Source organism: Bos indicus x Bos taurus, chromosome 23 (genome assembly GCF_003369695.1).
Source record: "Bos indicus x Bos taurus breed Angus x Brahman F1 hybrid chromosome 23, Bos_hybrid_MaternalHap_v2.0, whole genome shotgun sequence".
Taxonomy (NCBI): domain Eukaryota; kingdom Metazoa; phylum Chordata; class Mammalia; order Artiodactyla; family Bovidae; genus Bos; species Bos indicus x Bos taurus.
Genome location: NC_040098.1, coordinates 37232616 through 37245773, shown reverse-complemented (window position 1 = coordinate 37245773; position 13158 = coordinate 37232616). Strand labels below are relative to the sequence as shown.

Below are 13158 nucleotides of genomic sequence, written 5' to 3'. Positions count from 1 at the left end.
ACCAACACTAAAATCTGATGGATTCACGGCACTTTTGATTTTTCCTTTCATGTCATAGGCTTTAGAATGCTCAGGTAATAAAACTTAGCAGATTATTTGCATAAATTCTATGAAGTGTTCAATTAGTATGAAATGAAAGATTAACTATCAAGAAGTAACATGTGCTGATCTGCTCAGCTATATGAAAGAAAAGCCAGATATGCAAGAATTTTCTATTTTTGTAAATGTTGGTGGGCGTTCTTCCTGTCCTAAGATGCTCAAGATGACTGCTCTTCCCAACCATCTCAGCCTCTGGTCAGGAATGACAGGGAGGCATGCCCATACATATCAGAAATGGCTGATGTGCGTGGGGGTGGAATTTGGTCCTTGGATTTCACTGAATTTGGGAGGAAAAAAAAAATCATGCCTCCCACTCCTTGATGGGCCCCAGCTCAGCCATGGGGCCACCAATAAATGTGAATGAGCAGGAAGTTCCCAAGTCTGACTTGCTTCCTTTCTGTTGTAGGTCTCTCCCAGTCTAACTGCTGAAACCTGAGAGTGGGCTCTAACAAAGAAGGCTGGAGGGCGACGGAGAAAAGGCAGATAGCAGCAGAATGTAATCAGCATTTTATTACCATCCTCAGGAAGCAGGAATAGAGGGGGGGAAAAAAGAGATTGGAGCAAGGAAAGTTAATTATGTGAGCTTATTTGACAGGAAATTACTAAATACAAACAGACAGAAGAAACACATTTTAAAGCAGGGTAGGAAATCTCAAGTTACTTCTCTTGTGTGTATTCAAAACCCCCAAAGCAAATTCTGAAAATAGTAGTTTAAACAAAAGCTATCTTATCTGATAAAAGTATTTCAAACACAAAGGGAAATTTATATATTGGGCAGGCAGTCTTAAACTGATTTTGTTGATAACATTGCATATTTAATTGTGGGAAAACCCCTGCTCAGATGTCTGAATTTTATCTTGTAAATGTTTTGAATTTATTTTAAATCTGGCATTTCACTTCTGTCAAGGTGTGTCTGTGTATGTGTGCCATCTTGGAAAATTGTGTGTGTGTGTGAAACGAAAAATACCTCTGCCTGTTTCTTTTTAGGGTATCAGCATTCTTTATTTTTGGGGGTGCATGTGGTATTATCAGTATTTCCAGAAGCACATTAGATCAGTAAAGCACAAAGAACTGAGAAAGCGTTATCTAAAATATTTATTCCCAGAGGTCATATATTTTTAGATGTTTTAATTATTCTGCCTTTGATATAATATCATTTGGTGCTTTGCAACAGTTGGGAAGGTTGGCAGAATTGTAAGTCAGCCAAGTGTTTTTGATAGTGTTTTTCTGTAAAAGACTCAGAGATTAGGGAGAGGGACCTTTTACCCTTAATGACTTCTGGTTCTCTAACGGCCTCCTGCTGAGTGATCGTTGCTGTGGACTTAGTAAGGAGTGCCAGAGGTGGGGGCTGAATACTCCACTCCTTTCTGTGAAGACTGCCATTCTCCCCTCTTTGTGAAGAGCCATGCCATAGAAACAGTCTGGGTGAATGTAGAAGTGCACCGTCTGTGGATAAAGTTACACATTCCGAGTTCAAAGAAAAAGCAATATTTTGAAAACTTAAATGGAGCTCGACGTCTGCATTCCTTTTAAAAGGCCAACACCTGTGGAAGGAATGTTTCCACTTGACCTTCAGCGGTGGAGCAGGGCAAGGCACTTAGATGTGATGGTGGTCAAGAAGGAGGGCTTCTCACACAGCCGCGTCTCTCAGGACAGCACCTGTCCTGTCTGTTGTCAGGGCGGGACAATGTGGCAAACAGTCAGGGATAGTCAGTGCCTTCTCGGCCTTGCTTTGAAGAGCTGGCTTTGTATCCCACTGTCTCATGGTGATGGATGAGTGGGTGCAGATAATGTGAAATAAGCCACAACCTCTCGAAGCAATCAGGCTTCCATGTGGCAAGTCCTGGGAAACCCTGGGCAGACAGTGTTTTAGAACACTTAGGCGGAGTCCTCTGTGAGTAGTCCTCGAAGATCCAGACATCACTGATGTTGCAGACAGAGGCTCATCAGGCATAAATAATTCCTTAGGATGGAGTTGGCCGCCTGGAGTGGTGCTTCGACTCCTTTAGGCTACTTAGACTTGCTCAGCAGTTGACTGTGGTGTCTGAAGGGGGCCAAGCGCACGATTCGACATCAGGAAGAAAGTTACACATAGAACATTCTTTAGGAGCAAGGGATTTATTAGTGTACACCACTTGAGATGCGGAAGTGTGGAGGTCTGGGTCCTTTGTCGTTTATCACCAATCCCTCGTGTGTTCTCATGCCAGGAACTGTTGTTGAGGCAGGGAATACAGCGTTGAGCTGTAGTTCACGTGGTCTGTGCTTATTAGAGCACGTGGCTCACTGGCGTGTGATCATGCCCTCTCTACAACAGTTTGGTGATCTTGGGCATGTGACAGTTTCTCTCTACCTCAGTTTCTTTGTATAAATTAGGCGGTTTTCCCAGATGACTTGTAAGTTCTGGTGCAGTGCTGATGTTTTCTGGATATGTACTTTTGTCATGAAGTATTTTTATCCTTGAGGCCTAGCTTGGTGCTTCAGCAAGTTAGTGAAAAAGGTGGTATAGGCCAGACCAGCTTCAATGGGTATATTCGAAGTAGGATCATGGGTTTGATTTCCACGGAGACTAGGTACCTTTTCCGAGTTCATACCACTTCTGTGCCTTCTAGCTGTTTGATGGGCTTGTTTCTGGGTCCACGTGGTTTCCTAAAACGCAACGTTATTTTTAAAGAGGAAACAAAGATTTATGTGGATGTTGGAGGCATTCAACAGTCCTCAAACATGGTCTTCAAATGCAAGATTATTGTCACATGCACTTTGCTGAGATGCAAACTCAGCACAGTTGGGTTGCAGTTAGTTGGAATTCAGTTCTAGGCGACAGAACCGTGCTTGGGACTGGGCTATGGAAGTGTGGATCTTCTAGGGTTTAATATTACTGGTAATGTTGATGAGCTCAACTGTTAATTACATCAGCTGGTTTTATAAATAAAGTTTTATTGGCACAAAGAGATGTCCACATTCACATATTGTTTATAGCTGTTTTGGGGCTGCTACTGCTGCTGCTGCTAAGTTGCTTCAGTCATGTCCAACTGTGCATCCCCAGAGACGGCAGCCTACCAGGCTCCTCTGTCCCTGGGATTCTCCAGGCAAGAACACTGGAGTGGGTTGCCATTTCCTTCTCCAATGCATGAAAGTGAAAAGTGAAAATGAAGTCGCTCAGTCGTGTCCGACTCCCAGCGACCCCATGGACTGCAGCCCACCAGGCTCCTCCGTCCATGGGATTTTCCAGGCAAGAGTACTGGAGTGGGGTGCCATTGCCTTCTCCAGTTTTGGGGCTATAAGATCACAACTGAGTAGTTGAGACAAAGCTGAAACCAAAAATATTTACTGTCTGGCCCTGAATAGAAAGTTTGCTGTCACCTGGATTATGGGATATGCTTGTAGAATTCAGTCTCAGTCACTAGTCTTTAAGGTTGTGTAGGGCCGTAATGTGGACTTGCCAAGTTGCAGTAGCGATAGAGAACCTGCCTGCCCAGTGCAAGAGATACAAGACACATGTGTTCGGTACTTGCATTGGGAAGATCCCCTGGAGGAAGAAATGCCAACCTGCTCCAATCTTCTTGCCTGGAGAATCCCATGGACAGAGGAGCCTGGTGGACTACAGTCCATGGGGTTGCAAAGAGTCAGATATGACTGGGCACGCATGCATGCAACATGAGAGAAGCTAAGAAGAGAATGCTAAGTTTACCCAAGACACCGACAAGAATGTTCTGTTCATAAGGAAATAAAATATTCAAAGCCAAAAAAAGGTGATAAATGCCCCATTAGGGCATGTAGTGTAGACTATACGCACATGGTAAAGAGGTAACCCTGTTTGGAAAGAGGGCAGAGGGCACACAGAGTTCACTGAGCAGGAGGAGGCTTTATTCTGACCTATCCCTGGGGATATTCTTGTCCGTAGAAGGGAAGCGTGTGGGAAGTGTGTATACAGGCCTCTGAGGATGGGCCTGGAGCAGAAGTTCACATGAGGGGTGCTGGGGAATCCCCGCCAACCAGAGGAACCGCACCCGCTTCAGTTTTCCCCCTGGCCTGGTCCTGTCTGCGAGAGGAGACAGACACGTCCAAGGACCCCGGTTGTGTAAGACAAACAGCTCCCATCCTAAGAGTGTGGATTAAGCCATGCCCTATTGTGAAACCAACCCCGATACACAACATTGTCTGTGAACCCGAGCGATCACCCGGTCTGAGATGCCTCCCCGACTCCCTTAGAACCCAGCCTGGCTCTCCTTTCCCTGGCATTTCAGAGGCTCCTTCTTCCCAGGAGATATTATAATTAAGTGAGATAAATAAAGGCAGGAAATCTGTAATAAAGTGCTAACTTCCATGGATGCCAGATTAAGGAGGGGGAAAAAAAAAGCCAGCCCACAAAGTAACACAGTCTGGTGGGAAGAGATCAGAGGGCAGCGTGTGACCGGGCTGGCCAAGGGCTGCTTTCCCAGGCGGTGCACATCCTGCCCCTCGGAGCGGGACCAGTCGGGGAGGAAGTGGTGAGCAGAGGCCGAGGGGAGTGCAGTTCTCAGGGTTCGTGTCTGCTCCAGGGCTCAGGAGCCTCTGCCTCTCTGTGCCTGGGAACGATAAAGCACACATCTGCTTGTGTTCAGACCGGGCTCCAGGAGGCGCGGTTTCCAGTTACCACTCCTCCCGCGGCTCACCTCCCCGGTGATCCTGGAAAGATGTCAGGTACAGATAGACCTAGGAGGGGGGAGCCCTATCTCCCTAGCCCGTATCAAGTAGCCAGAGAACCTGGGGATTGGCTTGCAGCAGGAATACCCTCATCTTGATTGCATTGTTTCTCCTCTCCCTAAAAGGGTGGGATTGGATTCGGAGGTGGGAGGCGGATCTGCAGTGGGGTTGCTGACACCATGTAAGGAAAACCTCAGAGGCTGCGATTCCCATTTGGAGGGCTCAGCAGAAAGGCCAGCAAAACAAGCCTGCCTCTGTTCCCGAATCCTTACCACAGCTTTGACTGCCCAATCACACAAAGGCCGGCAGGCAAACAGCTGCCGAGGGGTGGCTGGGGCATTTCTGATGGAGGGAAGCTGAGGGTTAGTTGAGCCAGACTCTGGAATTGGTACCTGGAAGTGCAGGTGGGCTAGGTGACTGCAGCCCTCACTGGGGGGATTGGGGGGGGGGGTGAGTGTGCAGAGACCCCCCACCCATGCCAGGCTGGAAGCACTCTGAATGCCCACAGAGGAGCAGGGAGTTTATGTTTCCTCTCTGGTCTTTCCGAGTTTTTGTGGATATACTTAGCGATGACAGTGCTAGTTAGGGAATTTCCCTCGGATGGGCCAGGACTTGTTTCCAAAATAACACCTTTCAAAGCATGCAGAGACTTTTAGAAATTAGATAATTGTGTGATATTTATAAAGTGAATTACGTTGTGCTCACACAGTCTGGGCAGCTGTTTCTGACGCTTCAGTAAATAACACCTTATGATTCATTAAGGTTGGGGTAGGAGAGATCTTTTTAAAAGTTGCTATTTACATCTGAGTCTTTGCAAAAATTTTAGATCAACTCACAAAGTAAAACAGTCTCAAGGTAAAATGTTTCTGAGTGTGCCTAGCATGGTTCTCTCATCCTAGTTCATTCTTGAGACAGTTGCTGAGCATTTAAAATACACCCATCCGTGTATGCAGACACACAGATAATGCTTTATTGCTCTTGTCCTCCATGAATTCTTAGTCTAGAGGAGGCAGATGTGTAAACAGATAATTGCAATATAGTGAGCTAAGTGCTAACGGAAGGATAAAAGACATGCTATAATGGTATGTGGGGTATATCCATTTACAGTGCAAATGGAGAGGAGGGAATAGCTTCCCAGAGGAAGTGATATTTGAGCTGCATGGGATGGAAAAGAAGGAACTTTGAAAGCAGAGAAGGGTGTTGCCTCCTTTTGGTGTCTCCTATTCACCAACTTCCTCTTAACCCCAGGGCCTTTGCACAATCCTTTCCCTCTGTTGGGAAAGCTACTCCCATTGTCTTCCCTGGTTCAGTCCTCTCAGGCCAGTCTGACTTCTCCAGGTCATATCTTTTCTATGAGAAGAGCTGGCTCATTCAAGTACCTTTTCTTTAGGGCAGTCATCGCAGCTGTGCTTTGATATTATTTGCATGATTATTTGAATGATATCTTTTCCCCACTAGGCAGAGACTCTTTTCAGCTCTGTTTCTTGACTAAATATTTGCTGAATGAATTAGATGGACATTCCAGGTGTGAGAGAACAATGTATGTTCAGCCAATGACAAGTAGCAGGGCATGTTGGATCTTGGGGTGAGTGAATTGGGGGAAGCAGAAAATTGAGCAATTTAAGGAACTTGGAAGATCTTAGCTTCTGTTTATGTCCTAGCTCAGTACACATTTCTAAATATCAAGACATTTCGAAGATCTGCCTCTCTGTTCCGATAATATCCTTATCAGATGGTTTAAGTCGAAGATGATGTGTTAAAATATTTAAAAAATGAAATTTCGCTTGTGGTTTTGGGGCTTCACTAGATATCATTTTAAGATTGTGATGAGAGTATAACTTATGTCTAGAAAAACGTACAGTACATTACGGTCCACCTGGCACCATGCGGAAAATACACATGACTCTCACACGAGTTAAGGAATAGGTCTGTGTCCAGGAGCCTGAACTGTGCACGCTGGTTTGTGTGCTGTGTCAGAGGTAGGAAGGATGACATAGAAGATCCTCTGTGAGACTCCAAGGAAGTGCAGCCTTCCTGGAGAAAGAAGGCTTTTCCTGATGCTCCTCCCACGCTCATGACCTTGAGCAAGGGGAGTGTGAGGATCGTAAACCCCATCCACCCCCTCGCGCATCCTCAAGCTGGAGCACAGAGTGGAGGGTGAGACGCAGAGGCAGCTCAGGTGTTTTCAAGGAAACCTTGACTCCTGGCTGGTGCCCTGCCCGGAATCCCTGCTTCCTTAGGACTCTCACCTGTGCAAGGCTGAGGCCGAGCGTAGGTCCCATCACCCCAGCATTCTGCAGGACGGTGCTGTCGGGACCAGCTTCAAGCGCACAGGCAACCCCAGGGCCACTGATGGCGCAGCGGTGCTGTGGGGATCAGAGTGCCTGTCCTGTCACTTACTAGACACCTGCTGCTGCTGCTGCTAAGTCGCCTCAGTCATGTCCGACTCTGTGCGACCCCATAGAGGGCAGCCCACTAGGCTCCTCTGTCCCTGGGATTCTCCAGGCAAGAGTACTGGAGTGGGGTGCCATTGCCTTCTCTGTAGACACCTGCGTGTCACTTTTTAGCTCATTTCTGTATATTTCTTTATTTCTGAATTGTATTTACTTTAAAAAAAACTTATTAAAGTATAGTTGCTTTTGCAATGTTGTGTTCATTTCTACTCTACAGCAAAGTGAATACGTATATTCACTATTCAGCTATACGTATATCCCCTTTTTTTTATTTCCTTCCCATTTAGGTCACCACAGAGCACTGAGTCGAGTTCCCGTGCTATACAGTAGATTCTCAGGAGTTATCTGTTTTATCCGTAGTGGTATATACATGTCAGTGCCAGTCTCCCAGTTCATCCCACCCCCCTTTCCCACAGAGTCGAGTTCCCGTGCTATACAGTAGACTCTCAGGAGTTATCTGTTTTATCCGTAGTGGTATATACGTGTCAGTGCCAGTCTCCCAGTCCATCCCACCCCCCTTTCCCTTCCTTTGTGTCCATGTGTTTGTTCTCTTTCTGTGTGTCTATTTGTGCTTTTGTAGATAAGATCATCTGTACCAATTTTTTCTGATTCTGCATGCATGCATTAATATATGGTATTTGTTTTTCTATTTCTGACTGGGTTCACTCCATGGGCATTATAATGTAACATACTGCTTGGACTTGTGAGATTAGATGTGTTCTTATATGTAAAATGCTTATAATACGACGTAACAAGGCCCTCGATCTAAAAAAGCTCTGTAGTTGAAACAACCTTCTTGATTTTGCCTTATAAAATATGGATTTCCTTAATGGGCTACCGAAGGCATTTGAGGGCTTTAGAGAGAGAAGGTAGTAGGAAAATCAATATTGTAATTTTGGTAAAAGAAAAATGTATGAAAGGAACAACTGCCTTTGTAAGTGATACTAAAAACAGGTTATGACTTTCTGGATCATGTCTTGTATATAAAAATGATGGACTCATGGATCTGGGTGAATGCATCCTTTGAGGAGACAGGAAGGGCGCATGTTGAAAAGGAATGCCAGTTTGATCTTCACAGTTATAAGCCAAAATTGGTCATGTAGTTGAGGAGAGGGATGCTATAAGGAACCTGTGGATCATTCTTAATACCTTCCCCATTCTCATACACAATAGAGGACATACCCATAATTCCTAGAAGAAATATCAGGGAAAGGAGATGAGTATTAATGACTCAGATACTTAAACTGAACACAGATGAGGGCCTAGAGAACAGTGAAATACAAAATTAACCTAGAGAGATAAACACGGTTGCCAAGATTACACTTAAATACAGAAATCCTCCTTGGATAGGGTACTGAAAAGACAGCAGATGGAAAGGAAGGGTAAGTATATATATGTATGTATGTCTATACTTATGTATGTATCTATCTTTCTTTCATATCAATACTGTGTTCAGAGTTTCTGTTGTTTCTAGTCTGAAAACAATCATTAGAACTCAATACTGTTAGCCCATTTTACAGATAAGGAAACTGAGGCCAAGAAAGTTGAGTATCTTGGCAATATGTCTAACAGCATATAGACATTGACTGGTAGAACTATGGATGAGACACAAAGCTGAATTTAAACCTGAGGCTTCTCCTACTCTACTACATTGTCTGTCTTATTAGGAGATATGCACGTGTATTAAAACAAAACAAAAAGCTTTCTACCTGAAGGTAGAAACACTAAAACCAGCGTTTGGGGAAGATGAAAAGGAAAGAAGTGGTATTACGCTGGTTTTATACCAGAGTGCCAAGTCAGATGGAGGAGTTTTGTATGATGTTTTTTTTTTTTAAAAGCTTGAGTTACAGAATTAATATAGTAAAATGAGACGAGGGAGGTGAGACTTCAAATGTCCAGACCTTTGCAATGAATTTTGTTTTCGCTATGAGCACCATGTGTTGAAATCTAGATTTGTCTTTCAAACAGTTTTATTCCTTGAAGGTTAAGTAAATACGCAAGGAAACTAACACCAAGTTTCACTTTGCAAATAACCTTCAGAATTGTTTGAAAGTGGCAGAAACCTGGGCAAAAGTATTAATAGCATTATTTCAAAGCTCAGAATGAAGGGGAAGATAAGTTGGTACAGTTTCATCTGTGCTTCAGATGCTGACTGGGTAAGGGTTTCTATTGCATGTCAATTGTCATCAGATGTTTTTTATGAAGACTTTAAGATGGATCAGTTTCCATAGGCGTTTGGATAGGAAGATGACTTCATGTGTATTAGATCCACCCTAGTCTTTAAGGTTGAGATTTGACCTACGTAATATATTTGCAATGTATCAAGCTTTTTAGTGGCTAAAATATTGTTCATATTACAAGTCAGCACTTTCCCACCCAGTGCTTATACAGTTCATTTAAAAAAAATCTGAAATGAAGGAGTTTTTGTTAAGCTCTGTGATGAGAGTTGGGGCTCATTGCTTCCTTTTGTTAAGATTTAATTCAGTGGCTATTTATGTGAAGGCTCTGGTGTGCAGAATTGTGCTAAATGATGTGTAGAGATCACCCATGCAAGAGTTTCAGACAGATTGTGGTGTAGTGATGGGTTTAAGGAAAAAAACACAACAAAAACGAATGGCCGTCATGGGTGTTTTAAGAGTTTTTCCTGTTAAAAGAGGGAGAGAATATATTCAGTTGTGTACAGTCAGGTAATCTCTACACTTGGGATGACCATGGGTACAATCTATCTTTATGCCCAATAAACTCACACAGCACCTAGTGCAAAATTGACAAAAATAGGTATACAGTAGCTGACAAATGTTTGCTAGGGGAACTTAAAAGTAGATTGAAGGAAGGACAAATTTTAATGGTTGGAAGAGATTGGATGGGAATGCAGGGTATTCTGAGGGCAAGTGTACTCTAGCTTCAGGTCATAAAATGCTTTTCAATAAAAGTGAGTCGGTTAGTTTTTTTGGTATATGGGGGATTGTCTTTGAAATTTGAATATTAAACACATTTACAATTCTGTATTTTCAGTATTTATTTTCCTGTCTTGCTATTCAAGTCATTAAGACAAATATTTAACAGATCTTCAACCTGGTATTTTCAGATCTACTTAAAAATACTCATTGGGAAGAGAATTGTACGATAAGCTTTCATCTGCGATTGCTTTCCTTCTGTCTTAAGAGCTCCCTTTAGTATTTCTTCAGGTCTGCTGGTGTTAAGATTCCTCAGATTTTATATAAAGGACTTTATACTGCCTCTGTTTTCATTATGTACAGAATTCTTGGAAATCACTTTCAGTGCATTTAAAATAGCATTTCTGACATCATGTCTTCTGGCTACCATGATTCTGTTGAATCTTGGTGCACAGTCTTGGCACACAGTCTTATTTTTGCCATTTGAAAATACCGTCTCCCTGTTAAACCTTCCCCATCCTCCCACCCAACAGATTTAATAATGTTCACTTTTTTTTCTTAGTGATTGTAAGAGTTTGTTTTTGTCTTCAGTTTTCATTTGCTTTTCTATAATGGTCTCGGTTAAACTTCCTTATGTTTACCTAACGCAAGATTTGTAGCACTTCTTGAATCTGTGCTTTTTTTTTTTTAATCGATTTTAGAAAAATCTCGTATCGTTATCTCTTCAGTTAATGCTTTTACCCCATTTCCTTCTGTCCTCTGGTATTCTAATTACATGTATGTTAACCTAGGTTTCCTGTGTTGCTTTCCCTTTTTCTTTTGATGCTTTTATCTGGATATTTCTTCCTAATGTAGCATCCAGTTCGTCTTCTCTCTCCAGGTGTACATGGTAGGCTGTTTAATAAATTTATATATATTGAACAAAAAATAGATACTGAATATTTTCATACCAGTGGTTGTATTTTAAATTATAAGATGTCCTTTTGATTCATTTTACACTGAAATTCTTTAGTTGTGCAATTCATTAAACTTGACTACTCACAGTTATTCTAAAGTCATCTGATAACTACAGTGTCTGAATTTCCTTTGTGTCGGTTTCTATTGTTTCTTATTTTTCTCTTGATTTTTGGTTAGGTCTTATTTTTGCAAGCCTGATTATTTCAGATGACTGCTGGGCACTGTGTCTTAAAAGTATAGCGATAGCATTTAGCTTTGGATGATATTTTCCTCTGACGTGTTGACTTTTCTTCTGGGAGGCAGGCAGGGGAAGGATAGAGCACTTGAATACATGCAAGGATTAAACTGTTCCAAAGGTGGCCTTTAGTCTTCATGAGGCTGCTCCATTTCTGGCTTATTCTTCCTTTGGTTTACTTCTAGGAATCCTAGCCAAAGTTCTGGGTTGTTACCAGGGCCCCTTTCTCTTAGCAAACCATGAACTCCAATTTTTACCTGCTCAACTCTGATGTGAGATTTGCTTATAACTTGCTAGGTCTTCCACTGTCTGCAGCAGAATCAGCAGACGTGTTTGTTGAACAGGAAGCATCAGATCTGTTCTTACCAGGGTCATTTGTTGTTGTTTTAGTCCCTAAGTCGTGTCCAACTCCTGCCAGGCTCCTCTGTCCATGGGATTCTCCAGGCAAGAATACTGGACTGGGTTGCCATTTCCTTCTCCAGGGGAATCTTCCCGACACAGGGACTGAGCCTGTGTAATCTTGCTGTCTTCATGATCCTCAAAATCCTTCAGACAGAAGCTGTGGTAACAGTTTTTCCCTGTAGTTATTTTGTTTTCTGTTGGGAAGGTTGGTCTGACCTAATCTACTCCACTGTATTGAAGAGGAAGCCTAAATACTTTGAGGTGGTCTAATCTGAGATTTTTGTTATTGTTGTTGCCTCGATACTGTTTCAATAACTTCAAATGCCAATTTACCATTAAGTTATTAAAATTTGTTTCCCCTGGCCTTAATAAAATAGCACAATAGCCTGTGTCTGCATTTAAAGATAACTTCTAAATTTTTCTTATGTTACCTCATTTAACTGTCACAACAGCTATACGATGTCACACATTACAATGAAGTTCTCTGTGAATAAATTGAGTCTTTATTCATTAGTGTCCTGTTTGTGAAATGAATATTCTGGAAATTGGAGATGGAGAGAAGAGGGGAGTACTTGAGAGGAATTGAGAAAATCAGAATTTTAAAGGAGTTGGTGACCAACTAATTGTGGAATGAGGAGGGAGTAGTTATTTTGCTTGGATAAACGGAGACCAATGATAGTTCCTCCTTTAAAAAAAAAAATGTGGGAGCAGATTCATGAGGATTAAGGTTTGTCAGGATCAATAATGAATAAAGAAAATTAGGACCGAATTGTACTCCCAGAAGGGAGATTACTGTAGCAGAGTGAAATTGTTGTTGGACATTTTAAGGATGAGGACCGGAAAAGGACAGGAGGCAGGGCTGTCTTGGAGGGAGAATCTGGAAGCCAAAGTAGCCCTCTTGGCTCCCTCCTTTCTCCCCTCTCCCCACCCTTCCTGTGCGAGGCGCAGAGCGCCAGGCACTGTGCTGTGTTGGTGTGTGCACTCTCATTTCACCTTTAATTCTGCAAGACGGTTACTACCACGGTCCCATCTCAGGGCCTTCTCCAGGTATCAGACACTGAATCCACCGCCTCAGATGGAGTCAGGTGGTGGAACGTGAAGTTGAGGGGTCAGTGCCAGAGAGAAAGAAGGCTCTAGAATTTGAACCTGGAGATGATGGGCGCTTGCGCCTTCCAGAGGCGGGTGTAGGCAGTGGAGTGCCTGACTGATGGGAGGCTGGTGAGGAGGGCGAGAGTCCAGGGCAGGTAAGAACAGGGGACTGTGTCAGTGGTGCTCACTGCATAACCAAGTCCTCTGCTAGAGCCGAAGCAGCTGGAGGAGAAAGATGGGACTCCTGTGAGATCTCTGAGCTAGAAAAGTCATGACCTGCGGACTGTGAGGATCTGAAAGGTGGAGGACAGGGATGTCAGAAAGATGTTCGAGACACGTGTTC

The 13158-nt window shown here is 43.2% G+C and overlaps 1 long non-coding RNA gene across 14 annotated transcripts in view; it reads left to right on the top strand.

Annotated features, from left to right (window-relative positions):
- Positions 1-13158, top strand: part of LOC113881407 — a 527961-nt gene that overhangs the window by 223250 nt on the left and 291553 nt on the right. The gene's annotated exons all lie outside the window — the stretch shown is intronic.